The 19330-nt window shown below is 39.1% G+C and overlaps 1 protein-coding gene across 6 annotated transcripts in view; it reads left to right on the top strand.

The window, feature by feature from the left end:
* CDK14 (cyclin dependent kinase 14) overlaps positions 1–18010 on the top strand; it is a 635487-nt gene extending 617477 nt beyond the window's left edge. For all 6 annotated transcript variants that reach the window (XM_063708268.1, XM_019031337.4, XM_063708269.1 and 3 more), the window contains one exon: positions 14579–18010. The gene's annotated coding sequence lies outside the window, so the exon portion shown is untranslated. The remainder of the gene's footprint in view (positions 1–14578) is intronic.
* The last annotated feature ends 1320 nt before the right edge of the window (positions 18011–19330 follow it).

Genomic DNA, 19330 nt, shown 5'->3' with positions numbered 1-19330 from the left:
ACCTTAAAAGGGAAAATCAAAGTTCAGGGTCATTGGCAAAGCCGTGAGAAGCTCTCACAATAATTTTTATTTTCACGTACTAAATAAAGTGATTATCAGTGGTATTTAATATCAGTAGTAAGAATGGGTACTATAGAATTCATTTCCATTTATCTTTAATCCTGTATTAATATTAATACATCACTGATGACATTAATAGAGAAGAAAAAGAATGGAAAGTGAGGGATTGTATTTAGGAAAGAAAATCTTCTACTTAGCTCCCCAAACTCTCGGGATCATCTAAATAGGGACCCACACTGCCAACGTATGCTTCTCCTGTTGGCTGTCACATTCATCAGATAGCCTGATCCGGGTTTCTCCTCTCTTGAAGGAAATACGATGCATAGACTGAGTGAGATATTTTGTTTATTTTGGTTTTGTTTGCTTGATTATATTTTTCTTATATGGGGCAGTGTAGGAAATCATGTAAGCCTTATTACCCCTCAACAAGGTGTCTCTAGATCATGCCCCTTGTTCAAAAGGAATTTCCTTCAAGCATTTAACTTTCTTGGAAGGTATTTCCTCTGCAATATGTTCTAAAATTATGGCTAGATGGTGGAAATGCTGCTTTATGCTTCAGCATTCTGACATCGTAATCCTGAGGTTCTTGACCTGGAATCTATGGGTCTATTAATGGAAATCAGAAGGCCTATGAACCATCTGAAATTGTATGAAAAAAATCTGCATGTAGTTAAATATATGCAGTTTTCTGGAGCAAATTCTCTTGGCGTTCATCTGGTTCTTAAGTTTGGCAGTGACTCAGAAGGTTAAAAATTATCACAATCTGAGTTCTTTGTGTCTGTTCTCTTCTTGGCACTAGTGTTTATCAGTGGATTGTCCACTGAGGGTTTGGTGAGAGTAGGAAAGGGGCAACATTAAACACATTTTTACTGTCTTGGAAAAATATGCGATTATAACATTTAGAGTCCATACAACTGTGTATGGCATAGCAGATTAAAGGAAGTGAATGGAAGTTGGTTTCAAATTACATATTTATCGAGTCAATTTGGAGGCATTTTTAAGCACATACAAGTAAATCTACGTATGTTTGAATTTTAACTACAAAGAATTTATGGTCAAGAGAGATTATGGTTATATATATAACTATATATACTTTATACAGTATATACAGTACTATATAAATAGTATATAGTATTTTGTGTATATGTGTGTATAGTACTGATCAAGATAGCCCTCCAGTGACCATGATTGTATACTATATTTTGTCAGATTCGTTACTCACAGTTTTATGTGGAGGTTCTTCAAACATAAAGCTCTTCTTGCCATTAATTGTTTTCTAAGCCTCTAAATATTTATTTACTTGATTACACACACCATTATTCTGAGCAATTTCCCCTACTCTGTCTGGTTCAGATATGTCTTATTTGAATCGCCAATCTCTAGTATGGAGACAGTCCTATCCATACTACATCCCAGAGAGCTAAAGAAGGAGTGGCTTTTTTCTCCTGTGCATTTTACCAGACATACATCAGTCCCTACAAATCAACCTGGTAGAATTTCTTTTAATAAGGAAGTACTGAGAGAGGCAAGATTTAGCTATATCATGTAAATCCAAGCATGAGTATTTTATATCGTGTTTGGACCCAAGTACTCAATAATTGATTATGAAAATTATATAAATTCTAGCACTAAAACTCAAGAGGTTAGTAATTAAAAAACAAAAGAGCTTTTTTGTTTTAGCATTTCAGGCTCATGCTCATCATGCGTGACATCTCACACAGAACAACTGAATCTAGTAATTACAAAAAGAATAAAACTAAAACAGCTTATTGGAGCTGATTGGGTTGATTTTTTTCAATTTGTATACTTTGCACAATATATGTTCTATTAAATTATTCTAAAATGGGCTGTGAGGGTTTTTCCCCCCAGGATAACATGAAACAACTAAATCACCAGATTTTTTTTTTAATTCCAAATGACACCAGTGTTGCAAAGTCAGACGTTTTGAAAAGGACTTAACAGAGGGCCATGAGACATGATAGGTGCTTAGGGTGCGATTTTAATACCAACAGACTGGAAAACAAACAGCATAACCCAGACAAGATGTGACATTGTTCTTTAGCATCCATGTGAAGAGGAAATAAGATCTTTCTGGGATGTGCTCCCCAGTCACAGGTGTGGAAGAGAAATATGTTGCATTCTTGATTTACTGCACTGTGTGGGAGATTCTGGTTTGGGGCAAGGAAAGGGAGCATTTCATTGCTTCTTACAGTAAAACTTCAGTTCACTTAACTCAGCTGGTGCTTTTGTTTCAGTCTGCCACAAATGAACAGTAAAAAAACATGAAGCATCCCTTAATCCTGTGAGCCTGGGGTGTGCTGGCTCCTCTCACTGCATTCTCCAGCTCTGTTGCCAATGGAAGTGAGAGATTGACCCCAGGCCTGCAACCACTGTTCTTTGCTCTGCCACTAAACCACTGAGCTGTTGACACTTTAATTGTTTTATACCAGGAGGAAACCAATTGTGTTGATGTGAATGTCTTATTCATCAAACATTACAGTCTTCACATTTTTAATGAGCTGACACTCCTAGTCCAATATATGCAACCACAGTGAATCAAGACAAGAGTATAGTAACAAAGTTTTCTAAATTATTGCAGTTGCTCTTTAAAAGATTTGATAGTATTTCGGAACTCCCAATGCTACAATTAGAAAGTCTGTCTGAGTTGTGTATTAATCGAACATGTTCGAGTTATAAAGGACGTCAGTGTAGTAAGGTTAGGAGTTAATAATGTATATTTTTTCCTTTTCCTTTTACATGCATAGACAAAAATAGAGACATGAGTGAACAAACTATTTATAAAGTACCTAAGGCGGCATCTTTCTAATGTATGAAAATGTCCAAATTATCCCCATGGGCTGTGTTTTGAAAACTGCAATACTTGGGAAGAAGCTTAGTTTCTATGTCATCATTTGTCCAGAACATTGAATATTTCTCATGGGTGGAATAAAACATTTCAATACTAAATGTTACAAACCTGGTATTTTGTGAGCAGTCGCAGCAGTCATTTGAAGAACCAGCTGCATTATCTGATTTGATGGCATCCTAAAGAAGACAATTATTTACCCACAGACTTTACAGTGGCAGCTCAGGACTTCATGTATATGAAAACTGTATGACTGCCCTTGGGTTGGAACCTGGGACTCTCCACCCAAAGCCTCCAACACCTCCTCTCTGCATATAGAAGAAAGCCCAGACCCCTAAGCAGGACATTTCAGGCCGTTTACTCCACCACCCTCACCTACCTTTCAGCTTTTCCTGTGTCTCTATCTGCATCTGTATCCTAACAGGCAAACATGTGTCTGTCCCATTGGCCAGTCTGTGTTTCCCAGACTCCTGTGCAAGAATGCCCTTCTTTCTCCCTTTCTAGACATTAAATTGTTACGTACTTTTCAGTTATTCCTCACTGCAGTGGCACCTGTAGGATAGCACTTGTATTTTCCATGTTGACTTATAGTTAGCTGTTGTCCTAGCCACCTCCCCTTCCCAATCTTGAGCTCCTTAAAGACAGCAGTGGCATGTTGGTAAATATTTAACAGTTGGCTCTCCAGAAAGAGAGTAGAATAGTCCTGATTGGTCACGTTTGTCTATATCCTGTCGTGTAGATGCTCCCATGATGGGTGATTTCAAGAGTGGCTGTGTTTAACAACTGGCAAAATTCCTGAAAAGTTTCACATTCACATCTCTTGAGGCAGGTCAAGCCAGTTCCAGGACACCACTGGAATCCATTTTTAATAGTCCATGTAGTACTCTCCTCTTTCACCCTAAACACTCTTCTTTGCTTAAAAATAGATGTTCAGCAAATGTTTCCTGAATTGATTTAGGCAAGTCAATTGATGCTGTTGCTCCTTCACCACTGATCTTATAGCAGGGGTTATTTCTGGCAGTGATTCAAGCAACACTTATACTTCTTCTCATTTCAGAGTGGTGGCCTTAGCCATCTCCTCCATGCCACACTGCACAGGCATGGGTGAATTTAAATAGATGGATTTTTTTCTGAATTGTGGTGGGGAACAAGTTGATGGTCTTAAGTTCAACAACCTCATTAGAGCAGAATGTGATTGACTGTGATTTCAACAAAAAACAGAGAAGAAAGCCTAAATCACAGAGTCAAGATTGTGTCTCTTCCAAGGAGATAAGTGGAAAAAAGTGGAAGATCCCTGTACAGTCTGGAGAGTTGAGAAGAGAGAAGGCTGCTGGCTCAGTTCCCATTTTATTTTCACCTTTTACCATTCTCAGTGTCTCAGATTTGTAAAACTTTTGTGACTCACACTTTCAGATAGGAGTGTCAGCATACTTTTCATTTTAGTTCGTGTAATAAAGTGCCAAACCTTGTTACCTCTGTTTTTATAATAAACTTGGAAGTCACTACTGTGCATATTAATCCTGTTGTTCCTGTGGTGACCAGCTTGTTCCATTTTGCACCCCCCACCCCCATTTTAGAACCAAAAGTCCCAAATCCTAGGCCGGGAGTGGTGGCTCACTCCTGTAATCCCAGCACTTTGGGAGGCCAAGGTGGGTGGATCACTTGAGGCCAGGAGTTCAAGACCAGCCTGGCCAACATGGTGAAACCCTGTCTCTACTGAAAACACAAAAATTAGCTGGGCATGGTGGCGTGTGCCTGTAGTCCCAGCTACTCTGGAGGCTGGGGCAGGAGAATCACGTGAACCCAGGAGGCAGAGGTTGCAGTAAGCCGAGATCACACCACTGAACTCTGGCCTTGGCAACAGAGTGAGACACTCTGTCTCAAAAAAAAAAAAAAAAGTCCCAAATCCTGGAAACCTCCTCAGTTCAGAGACAGCTGGTCACCCTAGTTCATGTAAAGGTTGTGGGTTCTATCATGACTGCTCTGGTATTTAAATCTGCAATGTACCTCCTATTGCAGATATTTCAGAAGACACTGAATCAATGACTAAAAGGATTAGAACTTCTTAAAAATTTGAGTTCACAAAATCTATTATCTTCCAAACAGAACCTTTCTTCAAAGGTCCTATCTTTCAGGCACTTTTATTAAGTGGAAGAATACATGGGAAAGTACTTTGGATAGGAGAAAATTCCACATGAGCACAAAATGCTGGTATTTATTTCTCATAATGGTACACATTCCGTTAATTATGTCTTTCACAGCTCATCTTGGATTCTGTAGAAATATAGCAACATGCTATGGTGGGATAACTAGTATCAAAATACTTTAACCAATTATAATTTTGTATGGAGTGCGTATTGGAGGGCTTTACATGTAGTACACAGAGCTTTGCTTCCACGGATGAATTCAGTGATTTGTCCTTGGTCGATCAGTTGTTCGTTGGCACTGTTATGAAGCAGCTTCGTGTTGTGAAGCAGGTACATGGGAGGGAGTTGGCAGGGGGCTTAGCGAGCTGTCTAGCACCCGCCACCCTTAGCTTGGAGTTGTTGGACCCTCCTCACTGTCTGCAGACATTTCCTGGTGGAAACGATGTGCTATAGTGGTGTGCACAATGTGTCACTTCATGTCGCTGTCAGGATGTGTCCTCACAAGAATAGATATTTCTGCTGTAATATGACATCTGTGTTCCCACCTGTGTTCAGCAGAATAGCACAGTAAAAGTTGCAGGGCTTTTGTGGTGGGGGGGAAATAAGGTAAAGGGTAGTCCACTTCAAATATATTGAACTTGATAAGCGCAGCACTCAGAAAAGCAGTAAAAATAAAAATGCTAGCAGAGTTACAGGTGAAATAAACCTTGATGTAAGGGTTGAGGCTGCCCAATTTTGGATGCAAGGGCAAAATGCTCAAGGATCCAGGAAGATTGCACAATAAACAGTTAATTCCAAGACAGAACATGTAACCAAACCAAACGAAAAGAAAGCATGTGGGATGCAGTACTGCAGGCCTCTTGGGCTTGCATGCACTGTATTTATGTATCTTGCTCATGGCTGCTGTTACTTGGTGACTCAAAATAACATTGGAAAGAAATCTCCCATGAACCAACATGACTTCTGGTTCATGCTGACATCATTCTGTATTAACCAAAATTATATGTGATCTGATTTATGCTACAGAAATGAATATTTTGTTTTGCATGTTTCCGCTAAATAAGATGGTTCACAAAACAGGTTCAAAGTTGTAGGTGACTGTATGTTTGGAATTCGAAACCCTAAGCATGAAAAACTGCTGCAATACATTGGATAATAATACCAGACAAGTTTTAATTTGGAAAAAAGAAATCCACCCAAAGTGGAGTCACATCTCCTCTAAAATCTTTTAATTAAAATCAGACATGAACCCTTGTGTTTCTCTGTTAAATACTTGGTTTTGAGTCGTTTTATGAGATTTATGTATATGCGTTTTAAGTTGAGAAAAAAATGCACATGCTGGGGAGTGACTTTGTATTTGGTTTGTTTAAATGTAGTTTAGTAGGACTGTAATATATAAGGAGGGTTAAGGGTCAGAATCCTATTTAATTAACTTATAACCACTTGGGAGTCAGTCACTTGTAAAGGTATGCTGAGCAAATAAGGCTTCAAATAACATGAAATCTTTGAAAAGAATATGCCACCTTTGGTGAAGGCTTTTCTATTAACCTTGTCATTAAAACTGTTTCAATGAACTACTTCAAACCTCCCAGTTTTTATTTATCTTTATGATATGTTTAATCTTTTTTAAAAATGATATATGTATACAATATTATATGTTTTTTTATTAAAAAAAAGATTAAACGTGTCTTGGTGTATCTAAGAAGACCTAAATCAGTACTTTTCCCTATGTTTGTTTTCCCATTGGCTGAGACAGGAAGAAATCCCACAATTGCCATTCTTTTTGTCCATGTGTGTCTAAAATATGACCAGTGTTTTCCATTTGCATAAATCTGATTTAATAAACAGTCACACCATTAAAATAGAACATTCTTTTCAATCAAGGCTAATTACACATCATATAATGCCTGGTCTTTAATGAGGATTTCAATAAATGTTTGTTGATAATGGTGATTATTAAAATGATATGTTAAGTCATTCTTCTCATGTGAGAAATGCTTTGTTTTGAAATGTTAGACTTACAGCTTTGCCTAAAATTTTTAAATTAAAATCACCACTTTGGCATGAAGCTTAAAATGTGCAAAGTTGCTGCAATTAGTGCATTGTGCATCCATATGGATGTTACCAAACAGCTTTCAACTTAAAGGATTTGGGCTATTTTGAATGATGGGCCTTCTGTTAAGCTTAAAACAAAGCCCGACTGTCTCTGCATTCATTTTAATTAATATTCTCTTGCTGGTCTCAAAGATGTGTTCTCTTCTAGGGGGAAGAAGCATGATTATCATAAATCAGAAATAAGTTACAGAAGTAGGTTTGTCTAATTTTCTACTTCCTTCTGTTTCGTACCATTTCCTCCAACTCCTACCCCCTTCTCAAGGAGCCTCAATGCAGTGTCAGAGAAACTGGAAAACACTGATTTCAGATATTCTAAAAGAAAACCTGTATTTCCAGCCAAATTATAACACATTAAATTCACTCAAAGAATAAGGAAATTAAGCTGTCCCAGATTTTCTGAATTCAGTATGAAGTTTAAAACTTACCACTTTGAATCCAGCATCCATATAAAATCTACAGTATAAAATTTGACTGTGTGTTGTATATACAAATACGTGTGTGTATACATGTATTTGATATTTTTACCTTAGAGAGATTTGTGTTTGCCTAGGTGCTTAGGGTTTAACAACCTTATGTGTGAACTTAATTCTCTATAATAGGAAACGCTACTTGAAGATGAATTAGGTAAAACAATTTGTTTGTTTTTCTTGGTATTTTAAGCAAAACCAAACTCAAAGTGGCACCGTCTTGTAAGTTTGTTTTTTTCTTTTTCCGGGACATTGTTCATGTGAAACCTTCTTGACATGGTACTTGGGGAAGGGAATCTCTCTGGACTTTGTTCTCGACAAAATCAGAATAAATTCTTTAAACAGTTACGCGCTTTAGTTAAGGCCCTGGTTTTCTGACTGTGTTCAAACATCTCCCCTACAACCACTCTCCATATACCTTCAGAAGGATATCTACTCCAGTGGTCACTGGGATCCTCTGACTGTCTGGGTGCCCAAGTAAGGCCCATTTTGAATGCTAGTTTAAAAGGCATACAGCTAAAATGATTCTTTTTATTTTCATTAAACTCTTAAGAATAGGCTAAATGTGAAAAATTACAAAGCAGAATTGTAATTTACCAGAACATGTGGGTAGAATAATTCATCCAACATGTGACTGGAAAGGCACAAAATCAGTAAGTCCACTATAGAACACCACCATGGTCCTGTTTTTCTCTTTCATTCTAGCATTATGGAAACTCATTATACATCCACTAAATTTGGCACAAAGATATCCTAATTTTTTCATTATTACCTGGATTATTTATTTTTATTTCCTTTTTGAAAACATGTAATTAATTGCATGCCTATCTTTAAATGCCTCCTTATGTATCAATACTTTGAATTCTACATTTGAGAAGGAGGTTGGAAGTAGTTTTATTCTAAAGCTAATACATAAAGCTAAATTTGGTCAAATTATAATAATTTTTTCTTGAAGAGAAACTACACGTATTATAGCTTTATACTGTCTTTACTGTTATGAGGTAGCTTTCTTTCTGTCAGATGTTAGTATTTTTTTCTTCTCTGTTAGGCATATTTACAAAGAAGTCTCCTAAATAGAAATGAGCGGATTACCTCACAGCTTCACATACATCCTGGAGAATATCCTGTTCACAATTTAGGCGATGAAAGGAAAACCTACAGTTGTTTTAATTTGGAACCAAAATAATCACTTCTCTCCAGTGAGGCTTAGAGGGGGAAAAAATGTGCCAGAGTTGTCTTGTAGAAAAAAGAGTACTTTGAGGAAGGGCAATGCAGCAGGAAAAAAAACAACAACAAAACACAGTCAAACAAACGCAGAACCTTAGAGTTCATAAATAGGCCAGTGAAACGCAGACCACCTGATCACATCGAAGCACCCTGAGCGGGGGTCCTCAGCGATGTTGTCCCTCCGGCGTGTAAACTGCATGCATGTGTGTAGTGGTGTGTGTGTGTATGTATACACAGAGATTTAACAGGAGCACAGAGGGAATTAGAAAGAGCCTGGCTCATTTTTAATTTGGGTCTGTTTGCTTGCATTTAGCACTTAAGGGCTTCTACATTCAGTTTGCTCAAAAGAGTGATGAAGCACTCCTTGCTTATGCCTCAAATCAGAAATGCATGAAGTGCAGCTGCAGAGATAATACATTTTCCCCAAAGGCTTTGGCTGAGCAAATTAGGTGTCAATGGGGTGCCTGCGCAGGCAGTACTCTCTCTAATTAGTCTCTTGAGCCTAGTTGGTGGCGGGTATGAGATGATCTAATCAATTGGTCTGTGTCTGATGGTTCGTGTAAAAATCCTACCAGGCAGACTCTCTCCCACAGGTCACCCACCTGCACAGCGGGACTTCTCATTTTCATTTTTCATCTCCTCCATCACATGATGCTGACAGTTGGTTTTAAGAAAATTGAATCCAAAAAATATCTAGTTCATAGGGCACATGGGTCAGAACAAAGTTGCATTATGGGTACCAGCGATCCAATTAATTAATATTTATAGCCAAGAAGCTCTATGTAGATATTTCTGAATAAGGATTTTATCAATCAAATCCAATTTCTTGTTTAAAACATTCATTTCTAGAGAGAAAGAACATTGTAAAAGCTGAAAGCAAGATAAAAATGGCATCCACTAATCTTATGATTTATATACTTATGAGTGGCTATGCACATAGTTGAGCTTATAATTCATATACACTGTTCATTTGTGTTGTGCATGCAACATGTTTTAATAATAAAGGTAAGGGAAACAATTACATTGATATTATATTTCGCTTCCCTGTGATTGTAGTATACCCTCTCTCCTTCCACCTAAATCCCCATTCATCAAATGCATGATTGCATTTAGATTTTCTTAAAAATTTTCCAGCAAATCTGACCTACCTTATATGCACTCATTGAAAATTGAAGCTGATGCTGCTCAAGGAGGGAGAAGGGAGATCCCGTGCTGCTGGCTAACAGCACCAGGCAGGGTAGCTGGCACAATTTGGGCCATTCGGAATCATCTCACAGAGATGGGAAAGAGTCTGCCTCTCATTGGCACCTCTCTTCTGTTCTCATTATTGGCTTCTTCCATTAAATGTCTAAGCCCAAACCTAAGTAATGGACTTATCATAATCACTGTGTTCACCGTTTATTATCCAATTACTATTATTATATATTATCCTTTATTATGCAATTCTGTTTATGCCCTAGGTTAGGTACATGTGATTCTCCTAGAGATTACACTCAAAGAATCAGGACAAGGCAAGAACAAACATCATCGATGTCTAAAAAACATCTTAACCCAACAGGATAGTGAATATGCCATTGACTGTGGTGACAACATAGTTTATTGTTACATGAAATTAGATGTACTGGAAATCAAATCATTCCTTTCAAATATAATGTCATGGAGTTAAAAAAAATGTCAGTTTTGCCTACAGGAAGGTGTTAATCCTACCAACCATCCTCAGGCTGGTGGTGTATCTGTGAATGGCCTGCAGTGTGTGCAGTACTGTGCCATTTCACAGGCATCACATTTGCCTTCAGTGAATGTGCCATAGGGAACTCTACATATGAGAACATATTTCACCGCCAAGTCTTCTGATTCTACAATTTCCCCTTTATTCATTCAACAACTGTATATTGAGTGCCTGAGCCGGGCCTGGGCTGTGCTCTGGGGACACAGCAGTCTACAAAATCAAGCTTAATCAAGAACATACTGATGCCACCTGTCCCCTGACTTGCTCCTTCACAGGAAGTGTCTTCACACCTCTGGAGGGACTAAATGCAGTCTCTGGTTCAGGAAGTCATTGTGGGTACCAGGTCTCCATTCTGTTGATTAAAGTGGTAAAAGAGGAGAGAGCCAGGAAAGACTGCATCATTTGGATATAGTTGTAGGAACTCCATGCCTGGGCAAGCAGATATCAGGACAGACCTAAAGCTCCCATTTAGCTGGAGTGGGCAGGCTTCCAGGAAGAGCTGGAATCTCAACTGCTGTTTAAAGTACATGGAAGAAAAAGGACAATTTTGTCATCTGCTTAATAAAAATGTCAAGGCTGATAGTGGGGTTGAGGATTGGCTGAGGATGCCTGTGGACAAATGTGCTTGAAGTACTGTGAGGATGAATGCTTTCTCTTCTTGATGTCATGGTCCTCAAAAAGATGCCAGTGCCTAGATTAGAATGCATAGTTGAGCAGCATGTAGAGCACGTTCTTCGTTTCCCTGAAAGAACAAGGGTAGGCTGGGGACAAAGGAGTTTGTTCCCATGTAATTATTTTTGCTAGGGTGGTGACTTCTTTAAGAAGAGGTTTGATAAAGGAATGTCTGCACAATCAAGCAAGGATGAGGAGTGGTCAAGTGAGCCTTATGGAGAACTGCCCACAAGCAGCAAGGATTTGAGATAATAACTGTTGGGATGTAGAGGTAGCAAAGGGCCTATGTGTGGTATCCATTTACCCCCAGGCCTCTCCTAGAGACTTAAGGCTTTTGTTTTTGAGGACAGAGAACTCTCAAGAATAGAAGGTTACCCCTACCTCATACCATATGCAAAACTTCACTCAAAATGGACCAAATATCTAAATGCAAGGGCTAAAACTATAAGACTCTTAGAAGAAAATATAGGGGTAAATCTTCATAACCTTAGATTTCACAATGGATTTTTAGATATAACACCAAAAGTATAAGCAACAAAAGAAAAAAAAAGATAAATTGCACTTTGCCAAAATTAAAAACTTTTGTACATCAAAGGACACAGTTAACAGAGTGAAAAGGCAACCTATGGAATTGGAGAAAAATCATACTATAAGGGATTAACCAGAATGTATAAAGAACTCCTACAACTCAACAACAAAAAGACAACCCAATTTAAAAATGATCAAAGGACTTGAATAGACATTTCTCCAAAGAAGATATTCATATGGCCAACAGCCACATGAAAGAGTCCCCAACAGCTTGGGCATGGTGGCTCATGCCTGTAATCCCAGCACTTTGGGAGGCCGAGGCAGGCAGATGGCTTGAGCCCAGGAGTTCAAGACCAGCCTGGACAACATGGTGAACCCCTGTCTCTACAAATATAAAAAATTAGCCAGGCATGGTGATGTGTGCCTGTAGTCCCAGCTACTTGGGAGGCTGTGGTGGGAGGATCAGCTGAGCCCAGGAAGGTCAAGGCTGCAGTGAGCTAGGATTACATCACTGCACTCCAGCTTGGGTGGCAGAGCAAGACCCAGTCAAAAAAAAAAAAGATGCCCAACATCATCGATCATTAGGGAAATGCAAGTGCAAATCAGTTCATACCCACTAGGATGGCTATAATTTTTTTTAAACAAACAAATGTTTTGGCAAAATTGGAACCCTTGTGCATTCCTGGTGGAAATGTGAGATGGTACAGCCATGATGGAAAACAGTTTGGCAGTTCCTCAAAAAGTTAAACATAGAATTTCCATATGACCTAGCAATTCCACTTCTAGATATATACCCAAAAGAATGGAAACCAGTGTTTAAACAAATACTTATACATGAATATTCAGAGCAGCACTATTCACTATTAGCCAAAAGATGAAACAACACAAATATAAATCAACCAATGAATGGATAAACAAACTGTGGTATATTCATACAATAGAATATTATTCAACCCTAAAAAATAATGAAGTACTGATTCATGCTACAACATGGGTGAACTTCAAAAACATCATGCTAAGTGAAAGAAGCTAGACAAAATGGGTAACATATTATATGATTCCATTTGTATATCTAGAATAGGTAAATCCATAGAGACAGAAACATTAGTATTAATAGTTGTCAGGGGCTGGGACAAGGAGAGAATGGGGAGTGACTGCTTAAAGGATATAGGATCTCCTTTGGGGGTGATGAAGATGTTTTGGAACTAAATAGAGATGATAGTTGCACAGCATTGTGAATGCACTAAATGCCACTAAATTATATTCTTTTAAATGATTAATTTTTTTATATAAATTTTGCTTCGATTTTTAAAAAGAATGGAAAGTTAACATGCCGGAAACTCACCATAGTAGGTGGGGGAAATGAGCAGATGGTGGAGAGAATGCTCTTTCTTTTTATTTTTATTTTTTTTATTTTTTTGAGAGGGAGTCTTGCTCTATTGCCCATGCTGGGGTGCCATGGCACAGTCTCGGCTCACTGCAACCTCTGCCTCCTGGGTTCACGCCATTCTCCTGCCTCAGCCTCCTAAGCAGCTGGGACTACAGGCGCACACCACCACGCCTGGCTAATTTTTGTATTTTCAGTAGAGACGGGATTTCACCATATTGGCCAGGATGGTCTCCATCTCCTGACCTCGTGATCTGCCCGTCTCGGCCTCCCAAAGTGCTGAGATTACAGGCATGAGCCACCATGCCCGGCCACTATTTTAATGGTTCCTGAGCATAAGAGTGGAATTTCTGCTATCTGGACAAGATATTGCTGGGTTGCTGCTATGCAAGGGTGATGTCCTTGATGCCACAGCCTGTGTGTGCAGCAGCAGGACAGGTGCACTGTGAAGTCTCAAAAAAAGGACAAAACCTTTGGGATCAGGCACCATCCAGGGTTCCCCCTGCATCTGGGAAGATGACTCTATGGCCCTGCAGCTGGATACATGAAGGCCTCACCAGGCCTTAGTGACCAGCAGCTTCTAAACTTAGCTAAGGAACTGGTTCTGGGATTCAGTGCAGCTAATGAACCGATCCCTCAGCTATGTACGTTGAACCTGGGAGTGTTTCCACCCATCCTGGCAAGGCATTCTTTTCCCATCCTGGAGACTCAATGAAAATGCTTAAGGGCCGAAAGGAAGTACGGAAAGGGGCAGAGTGAAGCTTCCTTCTTTTTGCTTGAACCATTCACCCACAAGTTGTTATTGTTTTAAGCAGGCATTATTGGAAACACGCAGTCTTATACAGGATGTTCGGAAGAGGCTGCCAATTCAGGTCACACCGGCCAATTTTCATTCTGCTGGAACTGAAATAATGATAATAGGCAACCAAGGAATTATATACAGCTGAATTTTTTTTAAAGCGTGTATGTGATCCGTTTTCTATTTCATGTTCATAAAAATGAACATAATGATACGTCCTTTTAATGGTCTGTATGATGCTACAGGCACTTAATTAAGACCAGTATTGCTACTAATGATTTAGGGAAGGAAATTTGCTGAATTTCTTTTTCTCTAAATATCCAAGAGGAAGATAGACCAATTCAATTGGTGGAGTTAAATGATTTTAAGAGAGGAAAGTGAGTCAGAACATTTGTTTATCATATTAGAAGGATTTTTTTGGTTAAAGAAGCTATTCTGCTTCATATTTATGTGTTTGGAGTGGCTGTGGGGAACATCAGTGGACTCACTTCGGACTGACCAATTTTGATGTTTCATGTAATTTAGAAGAAATGAATGGTGTAGATTTTTTATATAACAATTTTCTATTTTCCTCCTTCCAGGATTAAGTTGTCATCATTCTGGGAAGAAAAAAAAAACATTAATGAAGAGGCCAATAATATGAAGGGAATCATGGATCAGTTTTCTTTCGCTCCCTGTGGTGGATTTCACTTACAAGAAAATTGAAGCTGGCAAGACCCTGTTTTCTCTGCAATTTATTTAAAACCTTGCACGCATTTGGATACCTTGTGATTTCCAAGAACTACATGAAGATTAAGCTTTGCTTACTGATACATGGCATGTATTCTTTTCAGTCTTTTGTGTTTGATTTTGTTTGATTTCCCTCTGCAGCACAGCGTCTCTGTAAAGGTTTTTATGCTTTCACCAGCCATGTCTTAAATACATTAAGACAACACATTTGGTGTTCACACTTCCTCAGTAATGTCTGAACTTGAAAGCCACAGAGTGGCATAAAACAATGTGTGTTTTCTTTGAGAGCAGTGCACATTTTGCAACCACTAGGAAGGAAATTTTCTGCTAAAGCAAACCCCTGTTCTCTGACTTGACAACTTGGCCCCGGACTGTGGGGCCCCACCTGTTGCTTACCTTTTGAGGTAATTTTGCAAATGTGGTTTTTTTACTTGGAAATAACTGCACATTTATATATAGGATATTGGACTCTGCTTAGCATTTTCAAGCCACATAGCATGACTGTTTTTTGAATAGGTTGGAATTGAAAAAACAATTATCAAACGTTAAGAACAAAGACAGGGATAAATTGCTTACATTTCAACCTCTGGAGATTGAGGTAACTTTTTGTGTCTGGGTCTTGTCAATATCTTATTTTTTTCCATCCATTCTGTTACACTTTGTATTTTCTAACTGGAGAAAAGAGTGAGGAACAGAATGTTTTAAATCTGGTGCAAAAGAACTATATCTGCTGGATGAGCCTTGAAAGCAGTCTTGGCCTGTTAGGGCTTACAAAGTAAATTACAAAGTGATCCAGTTCAAAGTTTGCTTAGTTACAACAAAGCACCTTTTAAAAAAAAAATACATTTTAAAAAAACATTCCAAGCCAATTGGAAGACATCATTGGGTTCCTTACTTTAAGACATCTCCTGGAATAACTGTTCAAATGCAGGTTTTAGAAACAATGCAGGAATCTTGCTTTAAAGATGGAAAAGGGAATGGGCCAGCTTCCCTTACTCAAGGAGTTGAGGGACCTTGGAGGATGAAGGCAAGTATGTGACACTGGGGAAAAGTGGACCAGGCATGTCTTTTGCTTTGATCTGGAGGGAGGGCTGCCTGATGCAGGCCGGCTCCCAGTGGGGCAGGCCTCGCTGCAGAATGCCCAGTAGTACTGCGGCCAAGGGGACAGTTAGGAGACTTCATCTAAAGCATGAAACCTAGCTCCTCTACACACAAATTCCTATGGAAATAGCTTTGTGTACAGTGTCTTACATTTTCCTATTAGTCAGAAAGAAGGAGAGAATGAGTGAGTGCTTGAAATGTGTCATACTGTTTTAGGATCAAGACTAGGAATTAGGAGCCATGTTGACAAGGACTTTTTCTGAGAGTGGGGTGAGGGTAAAGCTTTTCTATAATCAAGCTCAATACACCAAGGAAACTGGACCCAGAATTCCTAAACTTTAAAATGGTACTGTCTGCGGAGTGGAGTATGGATGGTTATGTCAAAGTCATGGTTCATCCTAGCCAGATGTAGCATTCATGGTAAACTTTTAAGTGCTAAGCAAGGAATTATTTACTGATTGGTTTTAAAGAGAGCAGAAAACACCCAAGTGTAGAATGTCTACTGTTTGCTACCTAGAAATCTTTTCCATTCCTCTTTCATACATTCCAACCCACTGGAAGTCTTTAGAGGTATTTTGATTTAAAGTATACTTAAATTAGGATTTCTTAAAGAAAACATAGGGAGAAAACTTTACATGCAATTAAAAATGGACTTTCCTGTGATTTGTTTTTAATCATTCATTTGGAGAAGAGGCATGACCTTTGTATTTCACTAAGTTTAAAGCAAGAGCAACTGATGATTAAATGTTGCTTTTTAATAAGGTTTTTAACTTGAAAATTTGAAAATATTTAATGTTGAAAGACTTCAATTAGGGCTATTAGAGTTATATCTCCCTGTCGTAGGCAGCTTCTTCGAAGAAGTGAAATATAACATTACTCAGTGGACGGAGAAATCTGTTTTGTTACAGAGACATACCTCTCAGAAGGTCAGGAGGTTTTGAGTACCTATCCTTGCCACCCATACAGGAAATCCAAAGTTTGGTGTCTCTCTCTCTCTGTCTCTTTCTTTCTCTTTCTCCCCCCAAACCCCTTTCACTCCCTCCCTCCCTCTCTCCTTCCCCTATTTGCAATCATATTCTCCCTCTGCTTCTTTTCTCTTCTGCCCTCCTTGTGGGCAGTCATGAAAATCAATTCAGACTGTGTTCATTAGCAGATTTATTATTCTATTGAGAAAGCACTGGAATGTTTTGTGAGATTATTTTTATATGAAGGAATAGCCTGAACTCAAACAGATGGTAAGAATAGTACAAACACCTTAGCACATCACTGCACACACAGTATTCTGAAAGGAGATTTGACACTTAATTCCCATTTTCTTAAAATAACAGTTTTGTTGACTTAAAAATATGAGATACATAGGATGTGAAAAAAAATGTTTGCAGTACTCAGCAAAAATTAGGGTACATAAAGCAGGGTGGCTGTCCATCCACTGATTCTGGGGTGAGAAGCGATTTCTACCTCGCAAGAGTGATTAGAAAGTTTCTAGGAGCACCTCCAGGCTTGCAAAGAAAGTGAGGCCTCTTGGTATCCTTTCCTCAGTGTGTATATGACAGCCAGTATAATCAATACCCTAGGTTATGCGTCTATATGATACTCATCTGTGAATATTATTGGTTTTGTAATCTTTGTTATATAAGAGGATGTTTAGGCTGTATATACTGGGGTAGATTATTGCCTGCCCCTTATACATAGGAATATGCTGCATAATTGCGCATAACTTCCATCTCCCTTACTGGCTTGTAGGCAGAGGAAACTGTGTATGTTACTGCCTTGTACTTTTCTCAAACACCAAAAACACACACAAAAAATCAATAAAATAAGCAATCTTCTATTCTCATTCCTTTTCCCACAGCAGCATATTTTAGAGGCACATACAAAACCTACATTCTCTAGTTGGGAGTGGATTTTTAAAATTTTCCTTTTATCTTTTATTATTTTTTTTGTATGATGCACTGAGATGTGTACTTTCTAACAGGGGATTGGTACCTAAGAAATGTGGTAGCATTATTCAGAAAACTATTATACTTTCAAATGACACATAGTAAGGAGAATGGAATAATACATGTTGCATATTTGTTACCAGTTGTAATTTGTCTGTATTATGAAAGATGTAATGGTTTGTCAGCTGTCACTGTCGTTTTCTTGTAACATGATATGGAATAAAGTATAGCAGAATCTCCGTACATGTTCTAGGTGCATCTTCTTGGTGGATGCCGAGTAAGAGCATATACCATATCAAAGAAACATTGACTTAAAAACCTCTTGAACACAACCGTTCTTACACAGTGAAATAAGAACAAATACACAATATGTGGGAAGGAGTGAGTTATCTGGAATGGTCCAGGAGTCTGTTAAACCCTCCCCTTTCCTTGATTTGCTGTGCCAAATTTATGTAAAGGGGTAGAGGCCATGAGAAACAGATCTGTGAGCTGCAGGATCTTCACAGTTCCCCCAGCCCCTTCCTGATGTTCACACATGTCACATGTTCTGCCCATCTCAGATGGATCTGGAGCCTTTCTGGTTCTGTTTAATGGCAGCCCTATTTAACTTTTATTGCCTCCTTCTCTATTTTTTGCACATATTCAAAGATGGGGTGAGTAGGTTACCATCCACTCAATACAAATCAAAGCTTCAGTATACTGGTGTTCTGCAAGAAGCATGACTGTTCTTTCTGAACTGAGCTTACTTCCCTGAACACCACGCAGGGGGCATCTGCACCGGAAACTGCAGGGCATTCTTGGGATCCCACGTTTGGATTGACAGTGCCAACCTGGGAGGTCAGTCCCTTTTCCATCACCACCTTTTCCTTCTTGTCAGATATGTCATAACCCCAAACAGGCCCCTATGATTTAATAAATTGCTAATAATGTTCATGCCAGGTATTTGGTGACTTAAAAGTGTTCACAGGCTGGGCGCAGTGGCTCATGCCTATAATCCCAGCACTTTGGGAGGCTGAGACGGGTGGATCATCTGAGGCCAGGAGTATGAGACCAGCCTGGCCAACAAGGCAAAACCCCATCTCTACTAAAAATACAAAAATTAGCCGGGCATGGTGGCGGGCGCCTGTAATTCAGCTACTCGGGAGGCAGAGGCGGAGGTTGCAGTGAGCCGAGATAGCCCCACTGCACTCCAGCCTGGGCAACAGAGAGACTCTGCCTAAAAAAAAAAAAAAAAAAAAAAAAAGTGTTTCACAAGTTCACGTTCCATGTTAAGAGGACCCCCAGGACTCCCAGCTTTCTTCTGGGCAGACGTTTACCCACCAGGAGCAGCTACCTGATGTTTTCCTTCACCTGCTCTTCTCCTGTAACCTCTGTGATTTCAGTTTGTAAACCCTTCACACAAAACCAAACATAGGTGTCCTCAGCCGATGCATATTTCTCTCCAGAAAAGCTCATGGGAGTGACCGCATCTTCATCCCCCAAGTGCTTCTTCTGTTTCTCCTGAAGCAGTAAATCATCTATACACAGGCAAATGCATTTCCAGACAGTTGCTGCCTCCACTAC

Source organism: Gorilla gorilla, chromosome 6, assembly GCF_029281585.2.
Source record: "Gorilla gorilla gorilla isolate KB3781 chromosome 6, NHGRI_mGorGor1-v2.1_pri, whole genome shotgun sequence".
Classification (NCBI taxonomy): domain Eukaryota; kingdom Metazoa; phylum Chordata; class Mammalia; order Primates; family Hominidae; genus Gorilla; species Gorilla gorilla.
This window is presented reverse-complemented; position numbering and strand designations above follow the sequence as displayed.